We start from the raw sequence: 16,201 nt of genomic DNA, 5'->3' as shown, positions 1-16,201 counted from the left end.
GAGTGGGGTCCAGCAGAGACCCCTCTTCCCTGGTGAAATACACAGCCACCTCCTCGAAGGTCACCAGCCTCTGAAAGAGCAAGAGCCCCCCACTCACAACCTGCTGCACCACTCAGCCCCACAATTCACAGAACAGCACCACCAGGGAAATGGAAGCTCCGGCAGGCACATGTTAAGAGTCCCACCCCACCTTGCTTAGAGCAGCCAGACAGCATCAGAGGGTAGAAAGAGAGAACCTTTGTGTCTCCTAGCTGACAGACAGAGGCAGGGTCTTCACATTTATCACATACCTACTAGCCAGAGCTTGATATAGGAGATGGGGCTGTCTCTGGACCCTGCTGGTGGCTCCCTGGGAGGAATCCCAACACTCTCCAAATAAAATATATGGAAGAAAGGGGAAGTTAATAGTAAAGAATATAAGCGAGAAGGATGTTTTAAAAAGTACATTAAGTACAAAATTAATCCTAACAATGGTAGTGGTAAATTACTAGATGAAAATGGCAGAATTATCAAAAATAATGCAAAGAGGTAAAAGTCCTCAATAAATATTTATCTCCTGGATTTGGAGAAAAAAAAAAGATGCTGTATTCATATCATAAGATGTTGACGACGACACTCTTTCCATTCCAACAAGAACTCATGAGGACGTTAAACAGCAGCTATTAAAAGTTAGACATGTTTAAATCAGCAGGTCCAGATAACTTGTATCCAAGAGTTTTAAAAGGCCTGGTGGAGGCGTGTGGTGAACTGTTAACGTTGATTTTAATTAGAACTTAGAACACTGGGGAAATTCCAGATGACTGGAATAAAGCTAATGCAGTACCAATATTTAAAAAATGTAAAAGAGATGATCCAGCTAATTACAAGAGTGTCAGTCTGAGCTCGATATTGGACAATATAATGGTGCAGCTGATAACTGGATTTTATTGATAAAGAATGAAAGAATGGTAATATAACTAGTACCCATGAACAAAGGTTTAGAGAAAATAGATCTTATCAAACTAACTGGATATCCTTATTGGGTGAGATCAAAAGTTTGGTTGCAGCTAATAGTATTCATGTAATATACCTAGACTTCTGTAAGGCATATATATGACTTGATTCAGCACAATATTTTGACTAAAAAACTAGAATGATACCAAATAAACACAGCATACATTAAATAGATTTAAAACTGTGATTGTAAATGGGGAACCATGGTCGAATGGATTTCTTTCTAGCGGGTTCCCGCAAGGATTGGTTCTTGGCCCTGTGCTATTTAACATTCTTATCAATGACCTAGAAGAGAATATAAAACCATCACTGATAAAGTTTGCAGTTGTCACAAGAATTGGGGGTGGTGGTAACAAATGAAGTGTCAATAGATTCAGGCTCCAGCACGGGAACTCTGGGAAGTTCTCTCAGGCCTGGCTGGGAGGTATTTCCTATTCCACAAAGAGGGGAAGTTCCATTCCCAACTCCTGTGCCTTGAAATTAGGCCCTATCTGACACTCCACCCTATATTCAGCATAGTGCATCATACTTATGACCTAATCCTATTATAATTATGATGCACTATGTGCAAGATGTGTCATGTGTGGTGTCATTGGAAAAGTTATGATTTGCTGAATAGTTATCCTATTTGTGTGCATAGATCATGTTTGTATCTGAAGTGGTGAATATTGACTATGTAGTAGTCTTTCAAATGTGCTTACTCTGGGTGACACCCACAACTAGCCTTTCAGGTACAACAATGAAGACACTAGATGCTGATGGCTCATCAACAAAGACAATGGACTGTGGAAGAGCTTAGCCTTCTCATGAACGTTTCAGCCAGCCTATAAGTCATGGCTACTATGACTCAGCAGTGCATGCTAGGGCATGTGACTAAACCACATGACACTGAACTCCATTTTGGTTCCTGCATTTTTCCACACATTGAACTGAGAACTGAGTTTGGAACAAAGGGTTCCTGCCATGTGGAAAAGCTACATAAGGTGGGGTGTGACATCATCTCCTGGCCTCATTCCTCACACAAGAGAACTCCTGGAAACACCTGAGGAACAAAGACTGAACTGGGGGAAGTGCTGGTCCCAAGGTAAAGGAATTTCTAGCTTGTGTATGGAAGCTTAGTGGACTGCTTGTATCATCAGTCAGGGTAAGAAATTGCTCATTCAAATTCTATCCATTGTGACAAAGTTCCTCCTCTACCTTGGTGGCTCCTGCGCTTATTGGCAGATTTGCTCACCTCAGAGATCTTCCCTACAGTCTGGATCAACTCCTCCTGTGTCTGATCAGGAGTTGGGAGGTTTGGGGGGAACCCAGGCCTGCCCTCTACTCCAGGTTCCATCCCAGGGCCCTGTGGATTGCAGCTGTCTATAGCACCTCTTGTAACAGCTGCATGACAGCTGCAGCTCCCTGGGCTACTTCCCCATGGCCTCCTCCAGACACCTTCTTTATCTTCACCACAGGACCTTCCTCTTGGTGTCTGATAACACTTGTACTCCTTAGTCCTCCAGCAGCACACCCTCTCACTCCCAGCTCCTCCCATGCACTTCCTCTCCTCCAGCTCCTCTCCACTGACTGGAGTGAGCTCCTTTTTAAACCCAGGTGCCCTGATTAGCCTGCCTTGATTGGCTGCAGGTGTTCTAATCAGCCTGTCTGCCTTAATTGGTTCTAGCAGGTTCCTGATTACTCTAGTGCAGCCCCTTCTCTGGTCACTCAGCGAACAGAAAACTACTCAGCCCAGTGACTAGTATATTTGCCCTCTACCAGACTCCTGTACCACACTGGCCTGGGTCTGTCACACCATCTAGTATGTTAGGCTTGGTGTGAGTTTTTGGTTATTTTCTAAGTAATCTGCTTTGATCTGATTGCTATCACTTATAATTGTTGGGATATGTTAGGGTTCTGTAAAAGACCTGGGAAGCTGCTAATGTGCTGACATGGCATTAGGTTAGGGGACAAAGGCATAAGCAGGCAGTAATTCTTTGCTCAATAAAAAGATTGCCATATTTTTCCTTTCCCTGTTGCTTATAAGAATTGATAAGGATGCAGCTGCATGAGAAATGTAGTTGTCGGAATGAATGTCCTTTGTGTGAAAGAAAGTAAAAGAAATGTTATCTCCCCCTCCCTTCCTTTACCAGCTACATAAAGCAGCCCTGGCTTATAGCCCCTTCCTCCGTCCCCTGAGAACTGCTGATTAAGGAAATTTCTAGCAACACATTAATACAAAGAACTGTATTTTCAAGGTAAAACTATCTGTATGACATGTGTAATCCTGTGAATAACAGCTAGGGGTGGGTATACTAACAGTATGGGTATTTCTATTACTTAATAAGGGTTTGGGAGGTGTTGTAATGGATGTAGGCATGTACATACTAACTGAGATAAAAGGAGAGTGATGTAACTAATCCAGTGCTTACTCAACAATTGTGTCGAGGGGAACAAGTACTGCAATAAAGAAGCCTGCACTCGTATCCACCTCCGGGTCAACCTGCTCCTTTATTCTTCTAACAATAATCACTTCAAATCTATCTTTCTGCAGTTAATAAACTCGTCTTATGCTTTATCTTTCCCAGTGTTAAGCATTTTGAATGAAGTGTCTGTGGAAAATCTGAGCTTGGTTAGCACAAGCTTGTTGAGCACACCTTTCCCATATTGAGGGGAAGGAGTATTATATTAATGAGATGACATTATACAGATCCCTGTGCACTATAAGATGATATAATTCTGGATTTCTACTACAGCAGGTGTGCAAGGTTGGGGAGCTGAGAAATTAGCTGTTTTCTATCTGTCCTTGAGTGGCTTAGGTAAAGCACTCAGGTAGCTTAGTTGGGTGTATGGCGCCACCTGCTGTTGTGTTGGGTGATAACAGGGCCTGGAGAGGCCAACAATCTCCAGCAAAGCAGTGTGAGAAGGGCCAGCCCAGCAAGAGGGTTAGCATGCACAGCGGTTCCCAGAAGCCCCGCAGACTGCACCCTGCGGGTGACAACCCATCGCACCCTAGATTACACAAGTCTCAGCGGGTTAGTCACATCCTGTTATTTCCTGCCTCCCACCACCTATAGCAGCTACCAGCTTCCTATGCCTTTACTGCTCCTCTCCCTCCAAGCAGAGCCCACCACCAGCTCCATGATAATCTCTTACCTGAGCCAGCTCCATTGCAGCCAGTTCCTTCCCCTGGGAGGATGGGATGATCTGGAGCAAATGTGGACGTTATTCTATAGCCTGTCAGTGCGAGAAGGGTAATGTGAGAGAATTCAGACGGGGTTTTCATCCATTCCACAAGCCGATTCCTCCCAGGATTTTCCCCTGCTAATGGACATTCTAGGTTCTGCCACACTGTGAAGCACAGAGTGACGTTATTCCGGTAAAGGCCTAGCCCCCTCCCACCAGGGTGTAACCCTCTGAGAAATTGGGAAACCCTCCCAGTAACAGTCTCTGTTACACTTATGAAGTTTGTGGATGATACTAAGCTGGGAGAGGTTGCAAGTGGTTTGGAGGATAGGATTACAATTCAAAATGATCTGGAGAAACTGGAGAAATGGTCTGAAGTAAACAGGATGAAATTCAATAAAGACACATGCAAAGTACACCACTTACGAAGGAAAATCAGTTGCACACATACAAAATGGGAAAGGACTGCCTAGGAAGGAGTACAGCAGAAAGGGATCTGGGGGTCATGGTGGATCACAAGCTAAATATGAGTCATCAGTGTGACACCGTTGCAAAAAAAGAAAACATCATTCTGGGATCTATTAGCAGGAGTAATATAAGCGAGACACGAGAAATAATTCTTCTGGTCTATTTCACACTGATTAGGTCACAACTGGAGTACTGTGTCCAGTTGTGGGTGCCACATTTCAGGAAAGATTTGGACAAATTGGAGGAAGTCCAGAGAATAGAAAGAAAAATGATTAAAGGTTTAGAAAACATGACCTATGAGGGAAGATTGAAAACATTGGGTTTGCTTAATCTGGAGAAGAGAAGAATGAGAGGGGACATAGTAATAGTTTTCAAGTACATAAAAGGTTGTTACAAAGATGAGGGAGAAAAATTGTTCTACTTAACCTCTGAGGACAGGATTAGAAGCAATGGCTTTAAATTGCAGCAAGGGCGGTTTAGGATGGAGATTAGGGAAAAAACTTCTGTCAGAGCGGTTAAGCACTGGAATAAATTGCCTAGGGAGGTTGTGGAATCTCCATCATTGGGGATTTTTAAGAGCCGGCTGGACAAACACTTCTCAGGGATGGTCTAGATAATACTTAGTCCTGCCTTGAGTGCAGGGGACTGGACTAGCTACCTCTCGAGGTCCCTTCCAGTTCTGTGATTCTATGAACCAAAGACCAGAGAAGACCAGAATCAAAGGAGTCACTCTGGGGATTCTCCCTGTCATTGGCCCCAAGGCAGCTGTCTCAGGTTTACAAAGTTGTTTGATCCTCCAGCCTTTATACAGTCTCTCCTGGGAGTGCCCCTTTCATGGGCAGGGCTAGTTTTAGCTCTTGACAAGCGTGAACCTGGGGGCTCTGAGACTGAGTCTTCTTGCCTCAGCACATCTTGTTTCTTTCTGTGCCTCCCCAGCGAGTCCAAACAAGTAGATATTCTTCATACAGACTGTGAACATAAGAATGGCCCACTGCATCAGAGCAATGGTTCATCTAGCTCAGTGGCCAATGACAGGTGCTTCAGATGGAAAGAACAGAACAGGGAATCATCAAGTGATCCATCCTGTCACCCATTCCCAGCTTCTGGCAAAGAGGCTAGAGACACCATCCCTGCCCATCCTGCCTGTGACACTGGCAGATGAGGTGTCAGCTCTTGCAAAAGCCCCCATGTCTTAATTGAACATGGACAAAGGCATAGCTGGAATCAGTCTGGCTCACCTATGTTAGTATTGTTAAAACAGGTATTAGAATGTGTTTAGACTTTACTGAATGCTTGTGAGTTGGTGTCTGGGTTAGTATCTGACTAGTTGCAGGGGGTTGGACTAGATGACTTCCTGAGGTCCCTTCCAACCCTGATAGTCTATGATTCTATGACTGGCAGTAACCTGAACATTGCTGTGATTTGTGGTGTAAGCAGTGGCTCTCAACCAGGGATCTTGGGCCCGCTGGGGGGACACTAGCAGGTTTCAGGGGGGCCAAGCAAGGCCAGCATTAGACTCGCTGAGGCCCAGGGCAGAAAGCTGAAGACCCAGCACATGGGGCTTAAGTCCAGGGCCCTGAGCCCCACCACCCAGGACTGAAGCCAAAGCCTAAGCAATGTAGATTTGTGGGGCCCCTGTGGCATGGTACCCTGAGAGAGGAAGAATGTGCCCCGAGGACTCTGCCAGAGGGTTGAGCCCTGACACATTACTGGTTTAGAGGCTCTCTGCCAATCAGGAAGGGGTAGCAGCGAGGGAAGACTGGCAACTGATGGTTGGATGGGTGAAGAGGTTTGGGGTACGGTGGGGGAAGAAGCATCTGGGACTGGATAACCTGGGGCTGGGCAGGCTCCATAGGGGACACTTGCTCCTCCCATTCCCTTTCCACACCCTCCTGCGAGCAGAGAAAGACCCACCCTCTCCCCACCCCCAGGAGCAGCCATGTCTCAGGACTCTTCCAAGTTGCACCCACTCTCTTCCTATTTGGGGTTTAGCTCGGGGGCAATGATTTCCCACCAAGATGAACCCAGCTGGCTGCTGCCTGTTCTGGTGCCACAGGATGGGTGAAAGGCAGAACTGCAGCACTTCTCAGACAGAATTTATTTTCTTCATGCAAAAAAAAAATTCTGCACTGGACGTGAATTCTGTGCATACGCAGTGACCCAGAATTCCCACATGAGAAACTCACACCCGGCACAAAGACAACGTGCTCATTCCCATCTCTTCTCCCTATGCGTTAAGTCCCAGAGCTGCTGCTGTCATTAATGCACACAGGCTTTCACTCCCGTCAGTGCTAGAACGGCCGAATCCAGGTACAGGACTGAACCCTTATTCTCCCATCACGTGGGACAGTCTCAGATGAGGGAGGGTGAGAGTGGGAGGGGGTACAAATGGAAAAGAGTTGTTGTAGCCATGTTGGTCCCAAGATATCAAAGAGAGGTATTTTAATTGGTTCTAAAAGAAATAACCTCACCTACCTTGTCTCTCCAAGAGATCTGAAAGTGGCAGAAGGAGACAAACAGGAAGACAGAGCTCAGGACTCTAGCTCAGACATTTTCAATCCCCTGGAAGAAACTACATTTCCCTTCTGCCCCTGGGTATGTTTGTGTCCTCTATGAGGGACCATCCCATTCCTCTCACAGCAGCAAAGGGAGACTGTAGCCAGCCCCGGATGGTCCCTCCCCATCCTGGGATGGGTGTTGTGACAAAGTTTGTGTGTGGTGGGTGCATGGACTGGGTTTACCTAGACCCATCTGCAGACTGGAAATTCAGGGTAACTCCCGCACAGCTTGGGAGCTGTGGGCATGGGTAGTAGTTCTGGAGCTTGGCCTCTGCCCCCTCTAGCTCCCATGGCAGATGGCTCTGGCAGCATCAAGTGGGTCCATCACTGCAGGGGAAGGTTGGAGTAGTATCTGAGATCAGGGTGAGGACTGTGGGGTGCGGGGGGGGTCAATGCCCAGGAATAGGGGGTGGAATTCACCTCCCCACCCCTCTGCAGAGCCCAGCAATTAGGGATTTATCCAGCGAAGTAAATTTCACTCTGAGTGACTTTGAACCAGCCACGGAAAGATCCTTGTGCCTTAGGTTCCACACTGGCCCCAGGAGTTTACTAGTTCTCCCTCCTCAGACTCCCGGGGGCAGCCAGGGATAATTAGTGGGTTATGGGAATTAGAAGATGAAAATTCACTAAGAACAATGATATTTGTGTGTTTATTATTAGATCCCCAGACACCCACCAATCCCCATCGTCCTTCCCATGAGCTATAAATATCTAAGGGACTCAGCTATTGATCCTGCAGTGAGTTCCTGCCCCTCCCTACTTTCTATAGCAGCACTTTCAAGAACAGGCCAGGGAAACATGTAAATACTTTGAACCAAATTCCAGAAGCTGCTGAGCATGGACAAGTTAAAATGAAATCAAGGTTCCGTCTCTCCAAGGACCTGGCCCCTAGTGCAAAATTACAGACACTCCCCAGAAATATGAAACGGCCACTTCATAACTAATAGAATGTTATTTATCTATTGACTTCTGGGAATTACCAGTAAAAAAGCAACTTAGTGAAGGTGATATCCTGAGAAAAGATCTCATGTGTCTTTACAAGTTGGTATAATCTAATCTGGAACATTACACACTGAAATGCCTAATTCGTAGCCCTACGGCAATTGCTTGGTGTCACTACAGGGCAGAATTAAGGTTGGTGCCTAAGCTGTGAATTTCCATCCCCTAGCATATTGCAATTGCTATTAAGTGGTTTTGACAAAATTCATTTTGTCTATTTCTTTCTTTTAATTTCAATAGCTAGTGATATTTATTTTTAAGCCCTTTTTTCAATGTTTACAATTTCAATGTTCAGAGCTGTGGTAAGTTATGGGGGTCATCAAACAACAATTATTTAATAACAGTAACTGTTGAGATTCCAAAAGCCAAATCATATAACTGTTCAAAGAGAAACTGTCAATATCACATGCAAAATATACAGTGTAAATATCCTTAAACCAAACTTGACTTTCTCCAGAAGCATTTCTGTATTTTACCTATAGAAATATTTTTTCATCTGTGTGTGTACAGTGAAATCAACATTTACTGCAACTTATTCTTAACAATCCAGTCCTTTCAAGCGTAATTTTAAGTAATGAAGTATTTGAATTCCTTCACTTCCTGGAATGTAATGCTTCGTTTCAGGATAATTACACCCTCCCTGTGATGTATTTTACTCTTAGTACCGTAACCCCATCACAATGCAGCTCCTGTCTGGGAGCTCTGCTGAGGGCAGTAGCATGATCAGAAGGTGACACTTTGACACATTTCTGAAATCTAAATAGCCCCAGTGTGAGACAGTGATTAATGCTGGTACCTTAGGGGCTGCAGCGCCAACCCCCTGCCTTGACGAGGGGGGTGAAGAATTGCAGTAAAAATCGGTTAGGTTGGGAGAGGGCACAGCTGATGTGGGACTGGGAGCCGATTTGTCCAACAGGACTAGGTAGAGGCACTTCAATGTATTTTCCCTCATTAAACACCCTGCCATGTATTTAATTTGGAAACTTTTCATTTACATCTAAACACCTTGGAGCTAAGCAGGGTTGATGCATTTCCACTTACAGTGGTACAGTTGTAATTAGGTGCTGAATCAGATGCTCATGCAACACAAAGCAACCAATAATGGGTGTGCTTTCATGAATTAACTTAACTGTGTGCTGTACATCGCCTTAAAAAAGAGATGGTGCGAGTGAGTGTCAAAATTTTAGGCATTCAGAAATGGAAATTAGGTGTCAGTTCATTTCTCATGCATTTAGCACTTTTGCCCTAAAAGCATTTTTGGCTCTCTGACATTGCTTTATCTGCCTCACCAGAAAATACTGTAGGTAACCAGGTAATTACAGCAGACGTTCACGAGGTATAGTTCTACCAGCTATGTGCCAAAATTCAAATGGTTCTGTTTGTTTTATCTTTCATTCAGCTTTGCAATTCTTAGATCTCATTTACACACTGGAACTGAAATAGCCAAAGCAAGTTAAGAAGGGAGCGGCATCGGGCATAGGTGGGGGTAATACAATAAAGGGAAAGAACTGACTATGCAAAAAGGAACATCCCAAACTATCAGACTCCCATACTCCCGTCCAACTGAACACACCCCAGCCAGGCATATCAAGCTGGGCCCGTGAAAAATCGTCCAGCTTGTGTGGCAGTGAATGCTGGGTGTTCCAGATGGAGCTTTGGTGTGTGCGTCTGCTCTGCTGACATGCTGCTTTGGTACGGAAGGCACCACGGCCACAGGGAGCAGAGACACGAACTCCTACAAAACAAAATGCCAGATACACCTCCAACATCTCATCCCATCCCCCACCTCCACATGGTCATTCTCAGCCATTGCTGACAGTTCCTTCCAGCCTTCAGCACTATAAATAAATAAAACATGGTGTTACAAAAGGTAGATGGTGCCAGAGAAACCTGGCATTTGATACAGGCATCTGATACAGTTCCACATGGGAAACTAGTTGTTAAATTGGAGAAGATTGGGATTAATCTGAGAGCTGAAAGGTTAATAAAGAATTGGTTAAAGTCTACAAGGAGGTCATACTGAACAATGAGTTGTCAGGCTGGAGGGAGGTTACTAGTGGAGTTCCTCAGAGATCAGTCTTGGGTCCGATCTTATTCAACATTTTTATTAGTGACCTTGGCACAAAAAGTGGGAGTGGGACACAAAGCTGGGAGGGATTGCCACTATGGAGGACAAGAAAATCATACCAGAAGAACTGCATGACCTTGAAAGGTGGAGCAACAGAAATGGGATGAAAATTAATATTGCAAAATTATGCACTTAGGGACTATTGACAAGAATTTTTGCAATGACCTGGGGACTTATCAGTTGGAAGTGACAGAGAAGGAGAAAGACCTGAGTGTATTGGTTGATCACAGGATAATTATGAGCTGCCAATGTGGTGTGGCCATGAAATAGGCTAATGCAGTCCTAGGATGCATCAGGCAAGGTATTTCCAGTAGACACAGGGAAGGGTTAGTACTTCTGGCCTTAAAGTCTGTGAGTCCATAAACTGTGCCTTACGTTGCACAGACACTGATGGAGCACAGGGCCCCATCGTGCTGCATATGGCAGAGACCCTGACTGAGATCAGCACCCCCACTGTGCTGGGCACTGCACAGACAGAGAGGGACGGTCCTTGCCCCAAAGAGATCACAGTCCAAGTAGACAATGGGTAGGAGGAAAACAGAGAGGGCTGTGACTTACCCAAGGTCACCAAGCAGGTCAGGGACAGAGCCAAGAACATACCCCGTTAATGCGAGAGCCACATCACCTGCAGCTTGGAAAGGTCCCAGACCCCATTGTATTAGGCTGCAGGAAGAGGTGGTTTGGCCATGGATGCACAGGCTGTCTTGGTAGGGCAGCTCAGCTGCAGTCCCTGCACAGGTGGGTGGGTGGGTGGGTGGGTAGGTAGGTAGGTAGAGAGAGTCTCTCTCTCTCTCTCTTTCTCTCTCTCTCTCTCACTCTCTCGTCAGGAGAAGTCAGTGTCCAGCCCTATTGGGCTGTGCTTCTGGCTCATATCTCCAGCACTCTCTGCTGCACCTCTGTTACCAGCTGCACTGTTCAGCCAGCCCCAGGCCTCAGAGAGCTCACTGTCCCTCCACACCCCAAACTGGGATATGGTGCACCAGTGCCAATACGAGTGCCCTAGTGTAAATTCTGTCTATACTAAGAGTTTGCACCACTGCCTAAAACACCAGTGTGGCAGAGACCTTCAGAGCCCAAACCAGCAGTACGGTGGCACTAGAACTGGGATCTATTTCTAGCTCTGTCACAGAAAGCCTGGGAGACCTTGGACACATGAATGTTTCACCTCCCAACTTTAGTCTATTGACCCAGCTGCCCACTCACTGGGGTCTCCTCTCTCTCCAGAGCTGCTCACGACTAAAATCGGGGGGAGGGGGAGGAGAGGGAGAGGAGGGCGCAAAGCTAAGGTAGTTCAGCTCTGGAATAGTCTTACAAGGGTGGCTGTGGAGTCTCTTTCCCTGGAAGTTTTTAAGACCAGTGTGTCGAAGTGGGGCTCTTCTTAATGTTTCCTCTGAATACTGTGTGGGTGCCTCAATTTCCCCTAGGCATTTCTTAAGTCTCCAGTGTGCATAAATAGCTGACACTTTGTATCCTAGCAAGAAATGGTTGGGGCCCTTCACCGCCGCAAGGGGATGGCTAAAGGTGAACAGAGAGATCAGGTGACCTCCTGGCCCAGGAAAGAGACAAACCCCAGACGAGGAGAGGCTGGAGGGGGTTTCAGTTTGGGGCTGGCTGGGGACAAGGAGTGAGTGCAGATGGGATTGTCTGCCTCACTGGGCCCCAGAATGGACCTGGCTGAGGGGTCCAGTTCTCTGTACCAACAGGCTCTGTTTTAGACCGCGTTCCTGTCATCGAATAAACCTCTGTTTTACTGGTTGGCTAAGAGTCTCGTCTGACTGCGAAGTGGGGGTGCAGGACCCTCTGGCTTCCCCAGGACCCCACCTGGGCGGGCTTGCTGTGGAAAGCATACAGAGGGACATATGCTGAATGCTCCAAGGAGAGACCCAGGAGGTGAAGCCGTATGAGCTTCTTGCCCTGAAGACAGTCTGCTCCAAAGGAGAGGGGGTTCCCCAAAATCCTGACTGGCTTTGTGGGGAGCAGTTCCAGAGCATCTCTCGGGGACTCCATGACAAGCAGGTAGGACAAACCTCTGTCAGATATAATCTACATAGACTTGGTCCTGCCTTGGCAGAGAGAGATGGACTTGATGACATCTTGAGGTCCTGTCCAGCCCTACATGTCTATGATGCTATGAAATAGACATGTATAAAACACAACGTACAGAGTAAAACCCACAACATGTCAGGCAATTCAGGGAAAAAAAAGAAAAAACAAAACCTACAGCATAAAATGACAAAACAAAGGAAAAGAAAACAACACAATGTTAACTAATACACCTTATGATTAAATTACACAGTGAAAAAGGGCTCAACTCAAACCAGCACAACACAGGCACCAAACACGCTGAGGCAAAACAATGCACTATAAAACTAGGGCAACACAACATGATGCAGTCCCGAATGGCACCATGCAAAACAGCTCAGCAGAGAACAGGGCACAGCACAAAACAGAAATATTTCAGTGTAGGCCTGGAAGGGATCTTGAGAGGGCGTCTACTCAAGCCTCCTGTGCTGAGGCAGGACCAAGTATCCCTAGACATTCCCAGACTCGTGTACCTCTAACCTGGTCTTAAAAACCTCCAGTGAAGGAAATTCCACAACCTCTCTTGAAAGCCAATGCAAGGCAAACACAGACCAAAACAAGCTGTACACACACACACTCTGGGCTTAGGGTTAAGGAGAGAGGCAAAAATTTAAACAATCTGGGTTCAGTTCCCATTTTTGTCCCAATTTCTCCATGCAAACTTGAACAAATTACTTCAGCTCTTGGAGCTTCAGTTTCCCCATCTGTAAAATGGAGAGTCGCCTCCCACCACCGGCCTATTTAGCCTTTGAGCTTTTTGTGGCAAGGCCCCTCTGTCCCTGTGGGCATGTCTACACTGCAATCAGACACCGGCGGCTGGCCCGTGACTGCTGACTTGGGCGCACACGGCTCAGGCTGGGGGCTGTTTAATGGTGGTGTTGACGTTCTGGCTTGGGATGGAGCTGGATGTCTGGGACCCTCCCACCTCACAGGGTCCTACAGCCTGGCTCCAGCTCGAGCCCAGACATCTACACGGCAATTAACCAGCCCCTTCGCCTGAGCCCTGTGAGCCTGAGTCTCCTGCCATGGGCCAGCTGGGGGGTTTTAATGGCAGGGTAGAGATACCCTTGGTGTCTGTTCAGCACCTGTCACAATGGAGACCCTGATCTTGGTTGGTGTCTGTACAAAGCCCTGCACAACAGGGAGCCTGATCTCAGTCGGGGACTCTGCAACTCCCAGCATTACAGGATCCCTGATTTTGTTTGGAGTCCCTGCAGTGCCTGGCAAAATGTGGGGCCAGGATCTCCGTTAGGGTCAGTGCAGTGCCCAGTACAGTGGTGCAACATGATCTGGGTCGGGGTCAGTGCAGGGCCAGGCCCAACGGGGACACAGATCTCAGCTGAGGCCTCTGAAGTGCCCAACACAATAGAGGCAGCAGTTTGGGTCGCAGTCATGCGCTGCCTGACACAAGGGGGGCCATGATCTCGGTCCAGGTCTCAGTTTTACCTGGCACAACAGTAGGGTCTGATCTCATGTGGGGTCTCTTCAGTGCCTGGCAGAACAGGGCCATGCTCAGCATGATAAGAGCTCTGATCTCAGTCACACACCTGGAGAGAAAAGAAGGAAGATTTTTGAGAATTTGATATCAGTATTTCAGAACTGAGGAAAAAATGGGGCACAAACTAAATATTTGCCAATATAATGGACAAGCATTAACGTGTGGGGAGATTTTATGTCACCATTCAACCACTCAAGAGAAAAGAGGGGATATCTGAGGGGATTATACAGTGATATTGAATCAACAACAGAACGGGATGGATTCTTCTTGCCTCACATTCACATGGCCAGCAGGGAGCCCTGGGTGATGTGGCTTTCACAGGGGAAAGGAGTGGGGCTGGAGTCAGAAGGTCACTGGCTGTGACTATGAAAATCACTGACTGTGGAGTCTGGGAATGTCAATAGCAGGTGTGGGAGGCTGCTGAGTTGGGGAGGGTGGGGGAGGGGCAAGTAGCTGGGACAGGGAGGCCTGGGGCTGGGCTATCTCTATCGGAGACACTTGTTTCTCCTTCCCCTTCCTGGGCCTTCCCATGCCCTGTTGCCAGCAGAGAGTGCCTCCCCGCTCCTCGGGGGTCACCAGCTCTTCTCCCCCCCTCCCCACCCCGGCCATGTCCGGGCTGCACCGACACTTTCCATCCGCCCCTTCCCGGGTCTCCCCCCGGGATCCCCCAGCCCGGTCTCACCCCCCCGCGACGGCCCCCGCCCAGCCCCACGCAGGGACCCCAGTGGGGACGGTCCCCCCCGTGGGGCCCCAGGGCCGAGCCTGGCCGGGCCCGGGGGGCGCTGGGCTCCGGCTAGGGCAGCAGCTCAGAGCCCTCCGCGGGCGCGGCCCCAGGGAGCAGATCCCGGAGATGCGAGATGCCGGGTCCCCCCCACGGGCACTGAGGCAGAGTCACCGCCCGGCCCCGTCCCCCGGGCTCGCTCCGGGACCTGGAGGCTGCAGCCCGGGCGAGTTAATGGGTCCCCAGCACACACCCCGCTGCTCCGCCCGGGCTCCCAGTTTACAATAGAGCAGCCGCGCGGCCATCACCCAACAGCTGATCACACTCCGCTCCGCCCCCCCGATCTGCGCATGCCCAGAGCCGGGGACCGCAACCCGAACTACATCTCCCAGCCTGCCCCGGGGCAGCTTCCGCCCTCTCCACCCCAAGTAAGGGAGGGGTTCAGCAGCTGGAACTGTGCATGCTCCGTGCGAGCGCCCACCTTGGGGAAGGGAGAGAAAAGCTGCTGCTGTTACCTCCGTGTGAGCCGGGCTCGGGCTGAGCCGCTGCTGCTCCTTGGGTCTGTCCGGGGGCGGGCTTTCTCCAGCTGGGCCCTGCCCCCTGGGCAGCCCCGGCCCGGAGCCCCCGGTGAGTGAGAGACCCCGCGGGGGGCAGGAAAGTGACTCTCGGCCCTGGGGAACCTGGGAAAAGCCTCGGAGCCGCCTCAGCGCCAGTGGAGCTGCAGCAAGATCCGCCCCGGCCCCGCTGGGATGGGGGGGGTGGGTAGAGCCTGGGGCCCGGCGGGGGGGTGTATTAAATCCCTCCCGGTAACAATGTGCTACTCGCCGGGTATTGCGCATGCTCAGTAACAGGGGTGGCCGGGGGCTGAGCAGGGGGAGGAAATTGACTGACCGGGGGGCGGTCAAGGACCTGGAGGCAGGGTTGGGGGGGGGGCGCTAAATGGCAAAATCCGGACTGGGGGGAGGAGGTGAGTCGGGGTTGCACAGGGGGGGAAGGTCATTGGGGCGGGAAAGCTGAACTATTTCTGTGCAGCAGGAAATCCCCATGGGGGGGTAAGTTCACTGAATCCTTCCTTGTTTGTGCAACTTCCTCCCACACGCAAAGTCTTGTCAAGCTTTTTTCCCCTTTCTCTCGTTATCGTAGGTAGCTATAAAATCCAGGGAGATTCCCCCCCAATGATCTGCTTTCTAATCTCCCCCGATATTGCCCTGCTCTCTCCATGCTTCTCAATAGTCCATTTAAAAACTCTCCGATATGGCAGTTTTTCCCACCCATTTTATCTGCAGTGATTTGTTCTTGTTTAGGTGGGAAATTGTTGCCCTGGGTCATTCCCCAGTACATGGCTGTCCCTGGCATGGGGCTGGGATGAGATGCCCATTCCCTGCCAGGGCGGGGATGCGAAGAGCACGTGTCCTCCATGGAGACTGCCCAGACCCGTTTCCCAAACCCACCCACTGACCCCAAACTACCAACAAAGTTTCCCCCAGCCCTCAGTTGCTAGTCACTTGCCCATCACCAGCTGCTGCCCCCTTCCTTTGTCCAGGGAGCCTTCCAGCTCCAGCTCGCCCCCCCTTGCCCTCTTAAATCAG

At 48.8% G+C, this 16,201-nt stretch overlaps 1 long non-coding RNA gene across 1 annotated transcript; it reads right to left on the bottom strand.

The window, feature by feature from the left end:
* Positions 1–43: 43 nt before the first annotated feature.
* On the bottom strand, positions 44–15,000 carry LOC115642090. The gene is made up of 4 exons (XR_003998153.1): positions 14,866–15,000; positions 13,840–13,940; positions 4,129–4,209; positions 44–70 (listed from the first exon to the last, which is right to left on the bottom strand). It is a non-coding gene; the product is annotated as an uncharacterized LOC115642090 (long non-coding RNA).
* Positions 15,001–16,201: the final 1,201 nt, after the last annotated feature.

The sequence above is a fragment of the Gopherus evgoodei genome, unplaced genomic scaffold (assembly GCF_007399415.2).
Source record: "Gopherus evgoodei ecotype Sinaloan lineage unplaced genomic scaffold, rGopEvg1_v1.p scaffold_37_arrow_ctg1, whole genome shotgun sequence".
NCBI lineage: Eukaryota > Metazoa > Chordata > Testudines > Testudinidae > Gopherus > Gopherus evgoodei.
The sequence above is the reverse complement of the archived record's forward strand: the minus strand, read 5'-3'. Positions and strand labels throughout refer to the sequence as shown.